Source organism: Panthera uncia, chromosome A2 (assembly GCF_023721935.1).
Source record: "Panthera uncia isolate 11264 chromosome A2, Puncia_PCG_1.0, whole genome shotgun sequence".
Classification (NCBI taxonomy): domain Eukaryota; kingdom Metazoa; phylum Chordata; class Mammalia; order Carnivora; family Felidae; genus Panthera; species Panthera uncia.
In genome coordinates, this window is record NC_064816.1 from 55,018,104 (window position 1) to 55,037,816 (window position 19,713).

Here is a 19,713-nt window from a genome sequence, read left to right on the forward strand (position 1 = left end):
ACTTAGTCCTTGACCATGGTCTGATAGGTTAGATTCTGGGCTGGGCGTTCTGTTACTAATCCCTACTTGTTTCTTTTTCTCAGATTGGGACACATTGCCTCTGTCCTCGAAGTACCTTCATCCTGACCCCTCTTCCCCTCCTCTGTCCCCGTAGACAGCCCCACTGTGTAGAGTGCGTGTCCTCAGATGTGGGGGTGTGTCCTGGGAAGGCATGTGGTATGTTTTCATGCGGATGTGTCCACTTGGCTCTATCATACTCTGATTCTTACTGACCGTACTTGGCTCAGTTTTGGGGGTCTGCCCGTGTTGCTCTGTGTGCATCCACAACGTTCTATCCCAGATTATTTCACTGTGCGTCCTCCACCCCTCAACCGTCTACCCCCAGTGATGGGTGCCACACACCCCCATGTCCCACCCTCGAATCCCCAGTGATGGACCCCCACACCCCCGTCTTCCCTCTGTCCCAAAGGAGGCTTCAGGGAGTAGACCTGGCCAAAGGAGCTGGGGTGGGAGGACTGGTGGGTCACACAGGCTTAGCAAGGGTGGTCACCAGCTTGCACCGCCCTCCCCCGCGGTGGTGTCACCCTGCTTTGCTGACTTCGGCCGGGGTTCTGTTTCGTCCCTACAGCAAATCTGGCAAGTGGGGGCGATTTCTTTCCGTTTACAGTGAGGACTGGAAGCCAGAGACGAGTGATTCTTCTGGGGCCAAACAGCCATCGGGCAAGTCTGGTTGCAGAATAGTGGTTACATCATGCCGCGCACACGGCAGCGGGGCTGTGCCCGGCCTGGGGCAAGATGGGAGCCCTGGTCTTAAGCTCCAATCCGCTCTGAGGTATCTGTGCCCCCAGAGCGCAGCCTGGAAAGGAGGTACTAGGCAGTGCGGTTCCCTGGGAGAGATGGGACATAATGACTCAGAGGGCGGGTCTGGAGGGTCTGCCAGGTGGGGCAGCTTGGAATCTCACAGCCCCCCAACAGGTAATCTCACAAAATCAGGGCTGCTTCCAAATGCCAGGCTTTCCATTCGCGATTCCGTGTAGTCAAATGGAATCCCTTCATTCTATGTACATTCTCTTTGGGTTTTTTTTAGAGTATCTTTTACTTAAGCCAGTGAAATGGTAGATTACAAATTTTCATTACAGCTAGTTGAGACCATGAGACAGACCTGAGCAGGGAGGTGACCTCTGGGCGGGCCCTTGGGGTGGACTGCTGGCTTTGCCACTTCTGAGCAGTGTGACTGGGCAAGGTACTCGGGTGCCCTGAGCCTCGAATTTCCCATCCATAAAATGGGGCAATAGTAATTCCTAACTCGGAGAGCCGTCGTTGGTGTGAGGCTCAAATGACCGGGCAGGGGCTGGGCAGGCGCTGGCCCACAGGGGGCATGAGGTGGGTCTGTTGTCCCTGTAGGAACACAGACTACAGGACCGGAGTGTGTGACACAGGGTGTCACGGTGGGGCTGGAATGCTGGCAGGCACCCATCTGATTCAGCTCCTATTTCAGAGGGGAAACCGAGTCCCTTTTGCCTTATGCCACCCTCCACTGCACCCTCCACTGGAACACGGGGGCCATTAAGATGCCCCCTGGGCCTCCCTCTGGGAGGCTGGCCTGCAGGGTGGCTTTGGAATCAACCTGACATTGAGCCTTGGGTCTCCTCCATAGAATGGGATCATCCCAGGGTTGACCAAACTCTGGTTGGGCTCCTCTGAAGTCTCTCCTCAACTGGGCCCTGACTTTGGGGCTTTTGTCTTCTTTTGCAACATCCAGTTGTAGCTAGAATCCTCCACTCTGTGTATCTGATCAGCTAGACAGAAGTCTGGTTTCTTCCTGCAGTTCTTCCATGAACTGTTCTGTGGCCCCGGACAAAGTTACTGCTCCATTTTCAGGGCTTTGGTTTCCCCCTTTGCAAAGTGGGGCTGCGGGGCCCTGGCCCCTGAGTGTGAGCCAGGTTCAGGTAAGAGTTGGACCCGCCTCACCTTGCTCTAAAGACCCTCCCAGGCGGCAGGGACTCTGAGCCCTTCGCCACCAGAGGGCGCCTCCTGCCCAGGAAATTCACTCTTCTCCTCGCCTGGAGGAGGCAGGCCCGGGCATTTGGCCCCAGCTCTGGGTTGCTTTTGCCAGTTGGTGGCCTGTGCTCTGGTGCAGAGGACCTCTGTTGACGGTGGCCAAATTCTACTTTGGAATGACGCAGTCACATGGCACCAGCCTGAGGTATGTGGCGGGTGACAGCCGGGATGCCCGAGCCAGCTGCGTCAGGGTTCAAATCCCAGCTCCCACACTCCCTGGCTGTGTGTCACCCTGCCTGCCTCAGTTTCCTCATCTGTCATGTGGATTATCGCTGGAACTGCCGCTTAGGGCTCTTGGCAGACTGAACAAATTGATGGAGGTAAGGCACTTAGAAAAGTGGGTGTCGGATAGATGTCAGTAATTGTCCCAGAGTTCCGCTCTGCACCACAAGTCAGGACCAGTGGTGAGAACTTGGCATCCTCATACCCTTGGTTCCTCACAGTTACCATGCAGCTGGAAGTTTTACTAAGGAAACTGGAGCTTAGGAAAGATAGCTAAAGGTCCCACTGTGGTGAGGGAAGGTCCCAGCAAGACTCAGACCTGCTGACCGGCTCCTAGTTGGCGGCTAGTCACGCTATGCTGCTCGGGCCTTTGCGACTCCCAGTGGGTGGGCCCAGGCTCCCTGAGAACCCGCACAGCCCGAGGCAGCCGTTCATCCTCCAGTGAAGGACTGAGGTCCTCCTGGACCTCTGAGAGGTAGCTCTGGGCCAGGCCTTGTGAGGACCCAGGGCCGTTCTCAGGCTGCAGGCCCTGCTTTGGAACCACTCTATGGTTTCCAGCTCAATTCCAGGTCCCTGACATGTGTCAAGTTCATTTCTCCCAACATGTCCGTGCTTGTGCCATGCCATAAAACCTTCCCCAGCAACCCCGACAGACGCTGATTTCCTTGGTCTGCAAGGAAGTTTCCCTCCTCGTCTGCCTGGAAAAAACTCCTATTTCTTCTCTAAAATCCAGCTGCCAACGTTACCCCTGGGAGGGCTTAATGCCATCCTCCTCTCCTCTCCTAGATGAGGACAGTTACTGCCTTGCTGGGCGTTCTGTAATGTGAGTTACAAGTATCACTGCATTGCTTTACAGACAGATTCATTAGAAATGCACCTTGTGTTTTAAAAATTGTGAAAGTAGGGGCAGTGTTTAAGCTTCGGACTCTTGATTTCAGCTCAGGTCATGATCTCCCGGTTTGTGAGATTGAGCCCTGTGTCGGACTCTGCACTGACAGCGTGGAGCCTGCTTGGGATTCTCCTTAACCCTCTCTCTCTCTCTCTCTCTCTGCCCCTCTCCCACTCGCATGTGTATGTGTGACTTTCTCTCATTCTCTCAAAATAAATAAACATTAACAAAAACCCTGTAAAAGGTTTCCTTCCTACCTGCCCATAGTGGCCAACCACTCTCCCAAAGGAAAACTTTGCTGGCAATTCTTTGTGAGCTTCCAGAAAACTCTATGCCTGTACAAGAATTCTTGCCCTTCTTCACTGCACTTTAATGATCTACATGTCTACCTCCATGAGGCCTGGGATAGGGTCTGAGTTAGGTGGTTGCCCAGAGCCAGCCCTGGGCTAGGCCCAGAAAACACACCTGGATGATGTTGCCCAGGCTGGCCTTGTGGTTTTCACTGGCCGTATGTAGTGTGGGACCTGCTGAATCTCCTTGCTGCCGACTGGAGTTTGCACTCTCTGGCCGCCATGTGCATTTTCTTTTCCTGTAGAATGTTATTATCATTATGAAGTACTGAGTTAATTTTCAGCACTTAAAAGCCAGGTGATATACCCTAAAAGTCTGACTTTTTTTTTTTAATTAAAAAAAAATTTTTTTTAATGTTTTTATTTATTTTTGAGAGAGAGAAGGACAGAACACCAGCAGGGGAGGGGCGGAGAGAGAGGGAGACACTTCTGTGTCTCCAGGCTCTGAGCTGTCAGCACAGAACCCGACGTGGCCCTCGAACCCACAAACTGCCGAAGTCAGATGCTTAACCGACTGAGCCACCCAAGCGCCCCTAAAAATCTGACTTCTTTACGTCTCTTGAAAAAATTCTGATGATCGGGCCGTGGGGGGGCCTGTGCCCCTGCCTGGTGGCCCTGGGCTAGAGCGGTGGCTGCTCCCGTGTGCCCTGATCACACAACCGACTGTGCTCCCACCTCCCACTTCCATCTATACACTTGTACGCACCCCCTGCCTGGCCCAGGGTCCCTGAGTCTGTGGCTTTGGACTTGGCCATGCCTGTCTGCGGTTCCCCAGGCCCCCCAGGAGCCTCTCTTCTAGGTTGGTGCCACCCAGGACAGTACTGGGGTTCACAGTCTGGGTCCTTGCTGTTCTGGAGGGAGTACCCTCCGCACATGCAGGGTACAACCCAGGGTAGCACCTTCAGCCTGTCCCGCTGTGGATGCCAGGGGCACTGGACAGGTGGACCCTGGCGTACCTTGCCCATGGAGGGATTCAGACACACGAGGGAGGCGTTCCAGGGCGAGGGATGGGGCAGGGGCCAAAACCCCCTGGCTTGGAACACACGGGCCAGGGACAGGCTGCCATGGTGTGGGACGACCGTGTGGCATGGCTAACTCTACGTGACACAAAGTGCGAATCATAAATAACCAGCGTAACTCGGGGTTGCTGCAGGGAAGAGGGGGAGGGAGCCAGTGAGAGGGCTGGGGCCTGGGCACATGGGGACGCATGTGGCTCAGAGCTTCTAAACAAAGCTGGAAATAACAACCTAAACCCAGCTACCCAGCAAACGCCGGGCAGCCGTGGGCCTTCACTCTGCTGTGTCTGATTGGCTCGTACCATCATTTCTTCAGAGAAAAGGTTTCACTTTTTTGCCCTCCTAAAAAGTGGGGGTCTCATCATCTCAATGTACCATGGCAGCCCTTTCATTTTTGCTTTATGGAAAGCCTATGAGGTTGCCCTCAGGATTCTGGTTTCCAGGCGAGGAGAGGAAACTTCATTTGGCCTAAACCTATTGACCTGTGTGGGGGGACCCCGAACTGTGGTGACCCCACACGACCGAGTCTGGGTCTGGAGTCCCTGCCCAGCTACAGGAGTGGAGGGATGCTTTACAATATGAAGAGGAGGCTGGCCAAGGAGAAGCCCACATCCCCATCTAGCCCAACGGCCAAGGAGGCAGGCAGTGCCAGGTGGAGCACCCCCCCAACCCCTGGGGTCCCGCGGGCTCAGTCGTGGGCATGGGGGCTTGAAAGTCACTGATATGAGAAGCTTCTAGGCCAAGGCGGGGGTTCTCTGCAGACAACCACCCGTCTCCCTGCACAACAAGGGCCTGCTCAGGCCCCAGGGCCACCATGATTCTCGCTTGGCCTCACGCCTTGGCCCCTTCCAGCTCAGGGTGCCCAGGGCAGGGTGGCGCAGGTTGGGGAGTGAGTCCGAAGCCGAGGGATTGGGGTGGGCTGAGCTGTCCTGTTGCCTATCTCTGGTTGAGGCCTCTCTGTCCTTCCTTTCCCAGTGCTCCCCCCCATCTGCCCCTGCTCCCCCTGTGGGGGTGCATCGTGGGGAGGTTGTTGACAATTTGTGCATTAATCTCTCTGCCTGGGGCCTCCTGGTCAGGTGGTGCTTATCAGGGTTCCGCTCCTGTCAGATGGGCCTTCCGGAGCCCGTGGGCAAGGGGGGGGTTTGGCAGGAGCCACTGCTGCAGGGCCTGGAGGCTGCCTCACCATCCTCGGGCCTTCACATCCCCTCGCCCCCCTGCGGGCTGCCTTCTTTACCACATCAGGATACAGAACATTGCATGAATTCCGGTCTCAATGGAATTATTTCAGAATTCTGGTCAACCGCAAGCTTGGGGTATTTCACAAACTATCTATCACTGCTGTGTGGTGGGCAGAGCCTGGGCTGGGGGGCGAATAACGGATGCAGGGAGGCCCCTGTCCGCTGCCTGTGGGGGTGGTGAGCCCCTGCCCACCTTGCTGCCCCTCCCAGCAGCATCCACAGCTTTGTAGGCTGACGCCCCCCATATCTGCAGGGGACTTGTGGGAGGAGGGCGGTTCAGGAAAGGCAGCAGGAGGCCAGGCCCTGGGATGGGAAGAGTGGATGGGGGGAAGCGAAGTGGGGGGGGCTCAAGAGCGCCTGGGTTTGGGGTCCATTCTTGGCTCTATCACTTACTAGCAGTGGGACCTCGGCGAGTACGTCGTAAGCCTCAGATGCTTCAGCTCAGCTATAAAATGGGGTTATGATACCTACCCCTCAGTTCCAGAGTGTCAGAGGTCAGTGAGACTCCAGCCCTTCCTAATTGTCCCCACGCTTTTAGGACTGTTCCAGGGGTAGCATCTGCGAAGTGCCTGGCTAAAAGTAGGTGCTAGATATTGTTAGCTATGAGGGTAGTAATCGCAGTTCCTGCTAGTCTGCTAATAACCTCTCCCACCTCTCTCTAGTGGAGGGGATGCCTACAATTTTGGGAGAGGAAAGACCGTACCTCCGGGATGACAAATACACAGTCTGTACCCTGCCAGTCTCCCATTCCACGTCGTGCCGACATGGCCAATATGTCACCGGTACACTCTTTCCTTCAAGCTTGGACTGGGCCTCAGATCCTTTCTCGTCACGGTGCCCGGAAGCACTATGAACTGACCAGAGTAGGCACACGGGTAGAAGCTTCTCTCTTCTTCTGGCCCCAACTGATGGGAGTGGTGTAAGCTGGCAGGGCAAGGGGTCCCCACTCTGCTTCCTGCTCCCTAAAATCCTCTGAAAAGTCTTGGCCCTTCCTCTAGGAAGCTGCCTTCTTGGAGGGCTCGAAGCAGGGCAGGGATTGGAGGAGCCAATCACATCTCCTCCTCTGCAGGTTTCCCACCGACCACCAGTGAGGAGGCCCCAGCCCCAGGCGGGACGCGATAGTGGGGCCTGGGCTTGGCTGGCACAGGAAATCCTTCCCACAAGGGTCCGGGATTCGGGCCATCTGCTCAGCAAGATGCTACCAGGCAGCATTGGCCAGGCTAGGCCCGAGCACCCGGTAGACAGAGAAGGGGTTGCCGCAAAGACCTTGAAAGCCAGGCCTGGTGGCGGCCCAGCCCGTGAGCTTTGAAAGGGGCTCCAGGTCCTGAGTCTGGGAGACTAGTCCTGTCCTTCCTGTTCAGGGCTGAGGGGAGCACAGGGCTGGCAGGGGCCGTCTGGCCACATGCCCAAACTATGGTTGCACAGTTTGTAAGCCCCACCTCGAGACTCCCAGCTGGCCATGTCTGAGGGCACTAACAAGGGGTGGAAGGAACATTTGGAGTCAGGATGGTCCCAGCAAACCCAGGACTCCTGTCCCTCTGGCAAGTCCCTGAGGGCTAACTGAGTCCTCACACCCATTTCTTTTTCCTTGTCCTTTAAATGAGGATGACCCCCCCCCCGTCACCCTCTCTCTGTCCCTTCCCACTCATGCTCTGTCTTTCTCAAAAATAAACAAACATTAAAAAAAGGAATAAATTCCAACCTAGAAAAAAGAGTAAGAGTAGTGTAAAAGTCGCCTGTATACCACTTACTCCAGCTCATCCACTGTCTACGTTTCTTTAAAAATATTTTTACATGTATTTATTTTAGAGAGAGAGAGCGAGAGCACGCGCACAAGTGGGGGAGGGGGCAGAGAGAGATGGAGACACAGAATCGGAAGCAGGTTCCAGGATCGGAGCTGTCAGCTCAGAGCCCGACGCGGGGCTCGAACCCACAAACTGTGAGGTCATGACCTGAGCCGAAGTTGGACGCTCAATCGACTGAGCCACTCAGGTGCCCCCATTGTTTAGGTTTTACTTTATCATTTTTCCCCTTCCCCCTTTTCTCTCTCTTCCTCCCTATGTGTATTATGTATAATGCAAATTATGCATATATAGTATGCACTGGAGAATATATTGTATGCATCATGACTTCCTTAGAGACTTCCATGTGTGTTTCCTAAGAGTAGGGATGTTTTACCTGAACACAACACAGTTATTAGCCTCAGGGCTGTATTTTTCTCTAATTTACTAGCTGTGATCCTGTCCCACTAGTTGAGCCAATAATGTCCCTTGTTGACAGTTCTGCCTCCAGACAGACCCAGTGGAGGGTCATGGACCGCATTTAGTTTTCCTGGAACTTGTTAAAGCCTCCAAAGCAGTGAAATATTGTTTTGCTAGTGATAATGTATTTCAACTATGTACCAAAAAGGTGGTATTGTTTTCAAATACCACACAGGGGTGGGGTGATGTGAGATCTGTGATTTACTTTGAAACACGTCAGCATGAACAATAAAATGAATTGGGGCACCTGGGTGGCTCAGTCGGTTGAGTGTCCGACTTGACCGCTGATCATGATCTCACAGTTTGTGAGTTCGAGCCCTACATCGGGCCTGCTTCGGATCCTCTGTCCTCTCTCTCTGCCACTCACTCTCTCTCTCTCAACAATAAATCAAAAATAAAATGAACTAAAGCTTCCTTCTGCTGTTTAACTTTGGATCAGAGTTTCACGTAAGTCCTTTAGCGACGAAGGTCATAAAGTTGAGGACAGGGCGAGGAAGACGTGGCTCCGAAGACAGAGGGCTCGTCAAAGGCAGAACACAGGGGAGCTGAGGAGGTGGGGTTGGAGGGAGCGGAGAGGGCCAGAGGGCCCAGCAGGAGGCAGCGGGGGTGCAGGGTGGCTGTGTGGGGGTGGCCTTTTGGCACCCAATCTTTCCTCCTCTGCTGGAGCTGGAGGTGAATGAATGCTGCAGGTGGTCCAGGGCAGAGTTGGGTTTGGGGTACATTTGAGAGAGGAAGGTGGGCAAGGTGATGCTGGGAGTAGTGGGGGTTTGGGGTTTTCGCTGCTGAGTAAGAAGTGGTAGCACAACCCACTGTTACCGTCACTCATAGCAACTTAGAAGGACTTACTAAGGTCTTACTAGGTACTATTCTACGCATTTTTACATTTATTAACTCATTTGGTCTTTGCAACAGCCTTATGAGATAGATACTATTATAGCACCCATTAAAAAGTTTAAAAAATTATTTTAATGTTTGTTTATTTTTGAGAGAGAGAGAGAGAGAGAGAAAGAGCAGAGGGAGGGCAGAAAGAGAGGGAGACATAGAATCCGAAGCAGGCTCCAGGCTCCGAGCTGTCAGCACAGAGCCCGACGCGGGGCTTGAACTTGGGAACGGTGAGATCATGACCTGAGCCGAAGTCGGGATGCTTAACTGACACAGCCACCCAGGCACCCCAGCACCCATTTTAAAAATAAGGAAATGGAGCCGGGGGTGGGGGGGTTCAAGGAGCTTGCCAGCGACACTCAGCAGGGGAGTGGAAGGAACCCCGGGCACTCTGGCTCTGGGGTCTGCTCTTGGCCACCAGCTGCATGGAGAAGGGGCTACTGGGGGTAGCCTGGAGCCCTTGAGATCCCTCAAGTTTTTAAGGTTCCATTGGTTTAGTCTGAATTATCAAACTAATATAGCACTGCAGAAAGTCTTCAAAATAACGAAAACAAAATGAACGAACAAAATCTTTCCACTAAACTACCCATGGTGATCAATTAGGCATGTTCGCTGGGCATGCCCCGTGAACATTTTCATGGATATAACTTTTCCTCTCCTCTTTCCCTCCTTCCCTCCTTCTCTCTGTTTCTCTTGTTTTCTGACTTTCTGAGGCTAGATTTCCAGAAATAGACATGTGGGGCAAGGGGGTAAGATTTTTTTTTTTTTTACTTTTTTTTGTTTTTTGTTTTGTTTTTTTAATGGTTTGTGGTAGCTATGGTGTGAGGCCCAATCTTGAACAAGGGAATTCCCATTCGTGGAGGCTGAATATGGGGGTTTCACAGATCAGAAGATATATCTTAGATCACTTTTCAGAGGCTTCTGGGAAGCACTGAGGTCCCAGGCATCATTATCTCTGGCGGTCTTCTTCACTGCATTATCAAAAGCACTTGCAGGAAGTGTGAAGGCCTGGGAGAGACTGACACAGCCCCAGACAGCTCTGCCCTGGCGCTTTCTTGTGAGAGAGGATGCACACCACGGAAGGGGAGTATGGAACACACAGGAGGACAATCTTGGAGGCACGATTGAAGAGGGGCGGAGGGCCCTGTGACCTGAGTGCTGGACCGCTGCCATGTCAGGCTGTGCAGGCTGTGACTTATAGGAGGTGCCGTTCACGGCGAATTATGGCCCAGTGGGGCCCCCTGGAGATGAGCAGTGCACGACCCTGACAACTTGCCCAGCTGGTCGTGAGCATGAGTGAACAGGACACGTGTCTGCAGATTAACTCCACAGGAATGTTCTTCACTTCCATAAAGTAAAACCCATGGCTCTTTGGTTTACTTTCCATTTTCCAATTTTTGATAAAGACACGGATACGAAGAGCCATGTCTCACCCATAGGAAGAGCAACGGCATAAAGGCCTTCAGAAGTGAAAACAGTATTGCAGCTTCTGTGTCCTGGTGGCAATAGGGAATGTATAAGGAGGTGACTGCTGTTCAGCTCCAGCTGATGGGTGCTATGCGGGATGTGGGCCCAGGGCTAGCAGACCATCCATTTTTTCCCTAGAGAAATCAAAAATTTAGATTAAAAAATTTTTTTAATGTTTATTCCTTTTTGAGAGACAGAGGGAGACAGGGAGAGATAGAGTGTGAGTCAGGGAGGAGCAGAGAGAGAGGGAGACACAGATTCCAAAACAGTCTCCAGGCCCTGAGCTGTCAGCACAGAGCCCGGCACAGGGTTCGAACTCACGAACTGTGAGATCATGACCTGAGCCGAAGTTGGACACTTAACCGACTGAGTCACCCAGGTGCCCCTAAAAAAAATATTTTTTTAATGTTCATTTATTTTTGTGGGGGGGGGGGGACAGAGAGAGAGGGAGACACAGAATCCAAAGCAGGCTCCAGGCTCTGAGCTGTCAGCACAGGACCTGACATGGGGCTCAAACTCATGAACTATGAGATCATGACCTGAGCCAAAGTCGGATGCTTGACCAACTGAGCCACCCAGCGCCCCCCAAATTTGGATTTTTTAAAAATGTGTGATCCTTCAGCATTTACATGCTGACTCAGGTGTATTTGAAGGCTTAGGCCTAACAGAGCACACTGTGGTTGGATCACTGGCTCCCCCGGGGGCTGAAACAGCACTGTCTGGCCTGCATGTGGCAATGGCCAGCACTCACAGGGTCCACCCTGCCCACCTGTGACCACCCCTACATATCGGATCCACTGGGACATCGGTCCATGTTGGCACGTGGCAGCGAGAGGACAGGAGATAACAGTCTTTAACCAAAGGGACTGATAATAATAATGGCAAATGCACGCCCCTTTGGTCTATATCATCTCCATTTAATCATCCTGGGCCCCAGCTTACAGATGAGGAAACAGAAACACAGATGGGTTAAAGGCCTTGCCCAGGGTCACACAGCCTGAAGGAGACAGAGGCCAGACACACCGCCATTCCCAGCCTGGTGCTCGCACGTGGCGGGGGGGTGGGGGGGGGGTGGTGCGGGCAAGTTCTCAAGGACGAAGGGTTGCTGCCCCAGCCAAGCAACTCTTGTGAAGGGATGCCCTGCTGGTGTTTTGGGGTGAACACCGTTTTGTCTTTCCGGGTGTGATTCCCGCCAGAAGGAACAGGTGGGAGGGATGCCCTTCAGAAGACTACAGAACTCTGCTCCATCACTCTGGCTTTCCGAGGAGAAGGAAACGAAATTTCCTGAGGACACAGCAGACACTGTTAGAATATCTGTTTCTTTTATATTATTTTATTTTTTTTTTCTTTTAATTTTTATTTATTATTGAAAGATAGAGTCAGAGCGTGAGCAGGGGAGGGGCAGAGGGAGAGGGAGACACAGAATCTGAAGCAGGCTCTGTCCGCACAGAGCCTGACGCGGGGCTTGAACCCACAAACCGCGAGATCATGACCTAAGCCGAAGTCGGACGCTTAACCGACTGAGCCACCCAGGTGCCCCTAGAATATTTGGCCCTGTGTGTCGTTAACTCCCCAGCACACTGCCAGGATCCCTGTGCAGACCCCACGGGACCGGTGAGGTGGGCTGAGGCTCCGAGAGCAGAGGCTGCAGGTGAAGGTGTGCCCAGGGCTCAAGCTGGGCCTGCCTCCCAGATGGGAGACCCCGAAATTTCCACTTTTGTACAAGGGAGCAAAGAGCTCCTTGGCACCTGTCCTTCCCCCCCTGCCCTCCGTTCCACTGGACCGGGCCTCCAGGAACTGAGGCCTGCTTCTCAGTCTCCCGGCTCCCTGTGCCACCGAGGGAGGGCACCGCCCTGGCTCCTTTGTTGCCTCCTTGGAGGGCTCTGCGCGGACCGCAGGGCTGGTGACGCCTTGATTGTCCTCTTGCGTCTTTCAGGTGCTTGTCTCCTTGATCCCATCTGGGCTGCGTCCTTGACACTCAGAAACTCTCTCCCAACCAAGGCTAAGTTTCTGAAGCTGCAAGACGCATGTGCACTTTTAAAACTGGAAATCTGGGGGCACCTGGGTGGCTCAGTCGGTTAAGCGGCCGACTTCGGCTCAGGTCATGATCTCGCGGTCCGTGAGTTCGAGCCCCGCGTCGGGCTCTGTGCTGCCAGCTCAGAGCCTGGAGCCTGTTTTGGATTCTGTGTCTCCCTCTCTCTGACCCTCCCCCGTTCATGCTCTGTCTCTCTCTGTCTCAAAAATAAATAAACGTTAAAAAAAATTAAAAAAAAAAAATAAAATAAAACTGGAAATCTGTGTTCACATGATCGTGGATTCACGGCTCTTCCTCGGTTGTCCTTGCATGCGCGGGGTTCAATGACGGGCTCTCGTAGGTGGCGGACTTCCCAGTGCCGGGCTCCTTATTTGAGCTTTTCGGCAGCCCTGGAGGTCTACACGGGCGGCCCACCGTGGAGTGAAATTTGGCATCATCACCCTGCTGGGGTGGTGGGACCCAGACTGGCTCAGGACCATGTGATGTCCGCGCATCTTTCCATTTGCCTCAACCATCACATTACTGGGACACAATGGAAATCACAGGACCTCTCTGTTTTTCCAGACTCCCCAAGGGAAGCTCTGTTTTCCTGTGTACCCCTCAAGTCTTTTTCTCTGTATTTAGAAGTCTAAATGAAAGTTCCTTTTAATTAAAAAAAAAAAAAAAAAAAACAGGGGCACCTGGGTGGCTCCATCAGTTAGGTGTCTGACTTTGACTCGGGTTGTGATCTCACAGCTCGTGGGTTTGAGCCCCGCGTCGGGGTTTGTGCCGACAGATCAGAGCCTGGAGCCTGCTTCGGATTCTGTGTCTCCTCTCTCTCTGCCCTTCTCATGCTCTGTCTCTCTCTCTCTCAAAAATAAATACACATTAAAAAAAAAACCCAACACAGATCGACTCCCGCGAGACCCCCTGTCAACAACTGTTTTTCATTTAATCATGATCTTGTGTATCTCTCCAGGTCTCCATATCTAGATCTTTTTCATTCCCCTCCTTTAAATCTAAATGTCTCTTCTTTTTCTTCTTCTTCAGTAGGCTCCACGCCCAACCTGGAGCCCAATGCAGGGCTTGAACTCATGACCCTGAGATCAAGACCTGAGCTGAGATCAAGGGTCAGACGCTTAACCGACTGAGCCACCCAGGCGTCCTCTAAATCTAAATGTATCGTAAAAGATAATGCATTCCTGTCGTTTAAGATCCGAAAGGTAGAAAGCCCCTTGCTTCCACTGCCCCATCCTAGTTATGCTCTGTAGACACAGCCAGTGTTTCCAGTTCTTCGGGAGTCCTTCTGGAGACGGCTTTCCCTGACAAGCATATAGGCATGTAAATTTTCCCCCTCCCCCTTTTTAATATTTATGTATTTATTTATTTATTTATTTCTTCCTCCTTTTTAAATTTACGAGTAACTGATATATAACGTTGTATTCATTTTAAGTATACAACCTCATGCTTTGACACTGGTATATATTGCAAAATGATCCACCACCATGCATGGTTACAGAATTCATTTTTCTTGGGGTGAGAGCTTTTAACGTCTACTCTCTTAGCAACTTTCAAACACGCATTACAGTATTATTTAAAAAAACATTTTTGTAACATTTATTTATTTTTCAGACACAGAGAGAGACAGAGCACCAGCGGGGGGGGGGGGGGGGGGGGGGGGGCAGAGACAGAATGAGACACAGAATCCGAAGCAGGTTCCAGGCTCTGAGCTGTCAGCACAGAGCCCGATACAGGGCTTGAACTCACAAACTGCGAGATCGTGACCTGAGCTGAAGTTGGATGCTTAACCGACTGAGCCACCCAGGTGCCCACACATTACAGTATTATTAACTATAGTCACCACGCTGGGTGTTACTACCCAGGATTTGTTTATTTGATAACAGGAAGTCTGTACCTTTTGATATCCTTCACCTATTTTGCAACCCCCCTACCTCTGGCAACCACCAGTCTGTAACTCTGAGCTCAGTTGTGTGTGTGTGTGTGTGTGTTTTAATTAAAAAAAAATTTTTTTTACATTTTATTTATTTTTGAGAAACAGAGTGAGAAAAAGCATGAGTGGGGGAGGGGCAGAGAGAGAAGGAGACACAGAATCCAAAGCAGGCTCCAGGCTCTGAGCAAGCGGTCAGCACAGAGCCTGATGCGGGGCTCGAACCCACGAACTGTGAGATCGTGACCTGAGACGAAGTTGGACGCTCAACCGACTGAGCCACCCAGGTGCCCCATGTGTGTTTTAACTTTAAATTCTGCATTTGTCTTTGTCTGACTTATTTCAGTTAGCATAATGCCCTCAATGTCTGTCCACATTGTCACAAACGGCAGGATATCCTTCTTTTTCCTTATGGCTGAATAATAATGGGTTCTGCACCTTGGTCTGTCTCCCTGAACAGTGTCTCTTAGGGATCCACTGATGGATTCTCTTTCCTCTTTTTTTACAGCTGCATAGTACTCCATTGCAAGGGGTGTGCTGTAATTTATCACAAGTCTCTTATTTATGTCCATTCAGGCTGATTCCAGTTGTCCTATGTGGAACATCAGCTACAGCGACAGGCACGGAGAAATCGTGTGGGGGCAGGGGCTCCCGGTGCTCTTTGGAGCATACGTGACCGCCAGAAGTCAAGTGTCCTTGAGGCCCAGGGAGTCACTGTGCCCAGTCGTCACGGGGTTGTGTGTGTCAGTGCATTTCCTACCCGTGACATTTGCAGGTTGGTGACTCAGAATGCTGTTCAATATCAATCTTACTTCCTTTCTGCCTTTCACTTTTTCCAGCCTCCCTGTCTCCCACCCTCCTACCCGTCGAGTGGTAGCAAATCTGAGATCCTGTGGGGATCTCCTGGCATTAGTGAGTCGAAAAGGTCATCCTGAACCAGACTATTAGAGTTTAGGTTCCTTACTGGGGTTATTTCCAGGTAGGTGGGAGTGGAGAGAATTTGGCTAAGGTTTCTGATTTGAGATCTTGTGATCAGGGGCCATGGTGACAGCCTCTGTTCTTCCTGGGGCGGTGGGGATAGAGCTACAGTTCTGCTCTGACAGTTGATGAATTTGTGTGAACTTGGCAACAACTCAGGACTGAAGAGACCAGCCGGGCTCCAGCCTCGTGTCATGTTTACCTCTTTGAGTATTTTTTGTGGTGTGGGTTTTGCAAAAGGAAATCAAATGCTAGCAATGTCATGGACGTGCCCTTAAAGCACAAAACGTGCCCTGTTTTGTCGAGTCAGGGAATATTTCAGTGAAGGTTCTCTCCAGAATGTAACTCCCTGATGCGGGGCACTGGGAAGGGTTTGGATTTGGAGTGTGTGTTTTAGAAAGTCTTGGTTTTTCCCAGGATGTCCAGGTGAACATAGTAAAGCCTGACGTTCATATTTGGTTACTGGCTCTTTAAGGATCTGTCTGTTGAAAGTGGGGGGGGGGGTTGGTTCTTGTGTGAGAAATGGATTGACTAGGGCAGACAACAAGCTTTTGGGGTGGCTCAGGAAGGACCCCTGGTGACAACATTGGGGCTGTGCCGCTTCTGTACTCGGTCCAGCTGGCTGGCTGGCTGGCTTGAGGGTCCACATGCCCTGGCACAGGAAAGTCTACATGGATCTGCCTCCAAGATGTCCCAGGACTGTCACCCCAGCCTCGGGGACAACGGCCTTACTTGAACTCTGTCTCCCACCGGGTCTCCCTGCCTGTGCCTGGCTGCCTCCAAGTGTCTCCTCACTTCCCCCACCCTTTGAATGTCTTCCTCCTCAGACTTAGGTTTTTCTCAGGGGGACCCCAACTCTCCCATACGCAGCTCCCCTCCATGCCCCATGTCCACGTCTCCTTCTGGAGAGAAGCCTCTCACAGACTGCCAACCACAAGCCTCCTCCTCCTTGCTCCTGTGAGGTCTGGTCCTTTCCTTCATGGACCCTTCCTCTCCCCTCAGGGGCCACGCACAGGGCACGAGAAGGTGGGGGTCCCACTGGTGTTGCACGTGGGTAGGTCTCAAACTCAGAACTTCAACATTCTCCTTAAAGCAAGTCGACAGAAAGAGGATGAAAAGACAAACCACGGAAAGATGTGCAAAAGACATATCTGATAAAAGATTATTATCTAAAATACCCACAGAACTCTTAAGACTCAGCAGTAAGAAAACAAACCACCCGGGGGCACCTGGGTGGCTCAGCTGGCTAAGTGTCCAATTTCAGCTCAGGTCATGATCTCCCAGTTCGTGGGTTCGAGCCCCGCATCAGGCTCTGTGCTGACAGCTTGGAGCCTGGAGCCTGCCTCGGATTCTGTGTCTCCCTCTCTATCTCTCTCTGCCGCTCCCCTGCCTGTTCTCTGTCTCTCTCTTTCTCTCTCAAAAAAAAAAAAAAAAAAATCAAGAAAAACTTAAAAAAAAAAAAAAAAGGAAAACAAACCACCCAATTAAAAAATGAGCAAAAGACCTGAACAGACATCTCACCAGGGAGGGTATACAGATGGCAGATAAGCATATGGAAAGATGCCCCACATCATATGTCATCAGGAGGATGCAAATTAAAATGAGATTCTTTTTCTTTTAAGTTTATTTATTTATTTTGAGAGAGACAGAGACAGTGTGAGTGGGGAAGAGGCAGAGAAAGAGGGAGAGAGAGAATCCCAAACAGGCTCTTTGCTGCCAGTGCGCAGCCCAATGTGGGACTTGAGCTCACAAAACTCACAAAACTGTGAGATCATGACCCGAGCTGAAACCCAGTCAGTTAAGAGTCAGACGCTTAACTGACTGAGCCATCCAGGTGCCCCTAAAATGAGATTCTAACCACACACCTATCAGAATGGCCCAAATCCAGAATACTGACAGCACCAAATGTTGGCAAAGATGTAGAGCAATATGAAGTCTCATCCATTGCTGGTGAGGAGGCGAAATGGCGCAGCCCCTTTTGAAGACAATTCGGCGGTTTTTTACAAGCTAACCATCCCCTTCCCATATGATCCAATAATCACGCTTCCTGGTATTTGACCCAAAGGAGTTGAAAACTTACGCCCACCAAAAGCCTACACACAGATGTTTATAGCAGCTTTATTCGGGGCTGCCAAAACTTGAAAGCAACCAAGTTGTCCTCCAGTAGGTGGATGGAGAAGCTGTGGTCCATCCAGACAATGGGATATTATTCAGCGCTGAATAGAAATGGGCTGCTGAGCCCCGAAAAGAGACGGAGGAAACTTAAATGCACATTGCTAAGAGAAAGAAACCAGTCTCAAAAGGGTACATATTGTGTAATTCCAACTATATGATATTCTGGAAAAGGCAAAACTACGGAGAAGCAAAAAGATCAGCCGCAGCCAGGGGTTGTTGGTAGGGGGAGGGGGGGAGATCAATAGGTAGAGCATAGGGGATTTTCAGGACAATGACACTACTCCGTGTGATACTATAATGGTGGATACATATCCTCATACATTTGTTGACACCTATAGAATGAACCCTCATGTAAACTATGGACTTTGCATGATAACGATGTGTCAGTGGAGGCTCACTGAATGTAACAAATGCACCACTCCGGTGGGGTTATGTATGTGTGGGGGCAGGGGGTGTAGGGGAACTTTCCAGTGACAGCGTTGAAAGAAGATGATGTTCCTCATTTGGCTTTAAATTTGTGCTTCACCATTGTTCTCACTCCTTATAGAGACTCCAGATTAATATATACATATTTGTATAAATCTCCTAATTATCTTGTGTGAGTATAATGACATGATGGCATAGCTTTTATTGTAAGAGCTTTAATTATTAGTTAAATGGAAACACTTAAAATATTCTAATTAATGTAACCATGTTTTGGCGTTTCTGTAATTTTTAAAAATGTTTACTTATTTTCTGAGAGAGAGAGAGACAGAGCGTGAGCAGGGGAGGGGCAGAGAGAGAGGGAGACACAGAATCAGAGGCAGGCTCTAGGCTCTGTGCTGACAGCTCAGAGGGTTTGAAGTTATGAACCACGAGATCATGACCTGAGCTGAAGTCGGACGCTCAACTCGCTGAGCCACCTAGGCGACCTGGTATTTCTTTAAATTTTTATGTGCTGGTGGTAGTCGAGTATGAGGGGCTCCACCCTCAGTCCCTTTCATAGGCTGGCGATGTCTCACCCCTTGGGCCTTCTTCTCCCTCTCGTGGTGTCCTACCCAAGCTTCCCATTCTGTGCAGTCCTGAGATGGCCCTCCCCTCTGTTGTCCCCTTTGTGACCTTCAAGGTCTCATGTCACTTTGTCCCAACTCACCCAACAGTGTCATCCTGCGGGCCTCCCTCCCAGCCAGTCTGCAGAGCTTCCTCCTGGAGTACTTGAGGCACCACCCTGACTGGAGATCCTTTCATGTGGTATCACTGATCTTGCCATGGGGGGCAAAGCAAAAGAGCAAATATGGGATATCCTAATTCTGTCATACCCAGTGTCACTGTGAACTTGGATTCGTTGCTTAGGAGAAAAGCGATACTTATCTGAAACTGAAAAAAACTTAAGTTAAAAAAATCCCATGATATTGAATTTGGTTGGAAGTACAAACTCACGTATTTTATGTTAAAATGTTAAATGTGTTTTATTCAGTGAAAGACCCCAAATCAAGGCCAACCCATAGTAGTGAGCACCCTTACATTCAAATTGTGGTCTCTAACTACCTTTCTTCACTGAATGAAACTAGGGGTCTATGGAGAAATAACCAATTCCAGTGCTAGGGCAGGAGATGCCCAAGATGAGTTTGGAACATCTGGTCACATGAGATTGCTATGTTATCCAAGACTAGTAGGGTTCTCTTCAAAAGACTCAGGAGCCAACTATAATGATTCCCAGTAGCCAAAAATGGGACAACCACATGAACATCAATAAGAATAAGAATGGTAATGGATCGTAAACACTTATGCTTAAATCCATGAGTTCAATGCTAAAAACAGAACCAAAATAACAAAACTCACCATCACCATTGGGAATCTACCCGCCATTTTGCAAAATGGCCCACGAGAGGAAAAGAATTTAGCATTTATCCTTCCTATATCTCCTATATCTCTATACCACTGGGTAATCAAATAGTAGGTGAGAGAAACTTTTCCTCTATGGATGCATTCCTACTAATGAATGAAGAGAAATAATGGGAATAGAAGGCCACCGTTTGCACCCCTAATGAAGGAATGGGCTTAAGTATTGATGGTCAATTTCTGCTAACATTATAACAGAGAGACAGCCAGGCATGATATGCATCCTGATGGAAGAAAAATCACCACCTGTGACAGTCTTGGTGAAAAAAATCAAACCTGATTCTGATCAAACGCTCAGCTCCAATAACCAATTATAGGAAAGGTGGCAGAG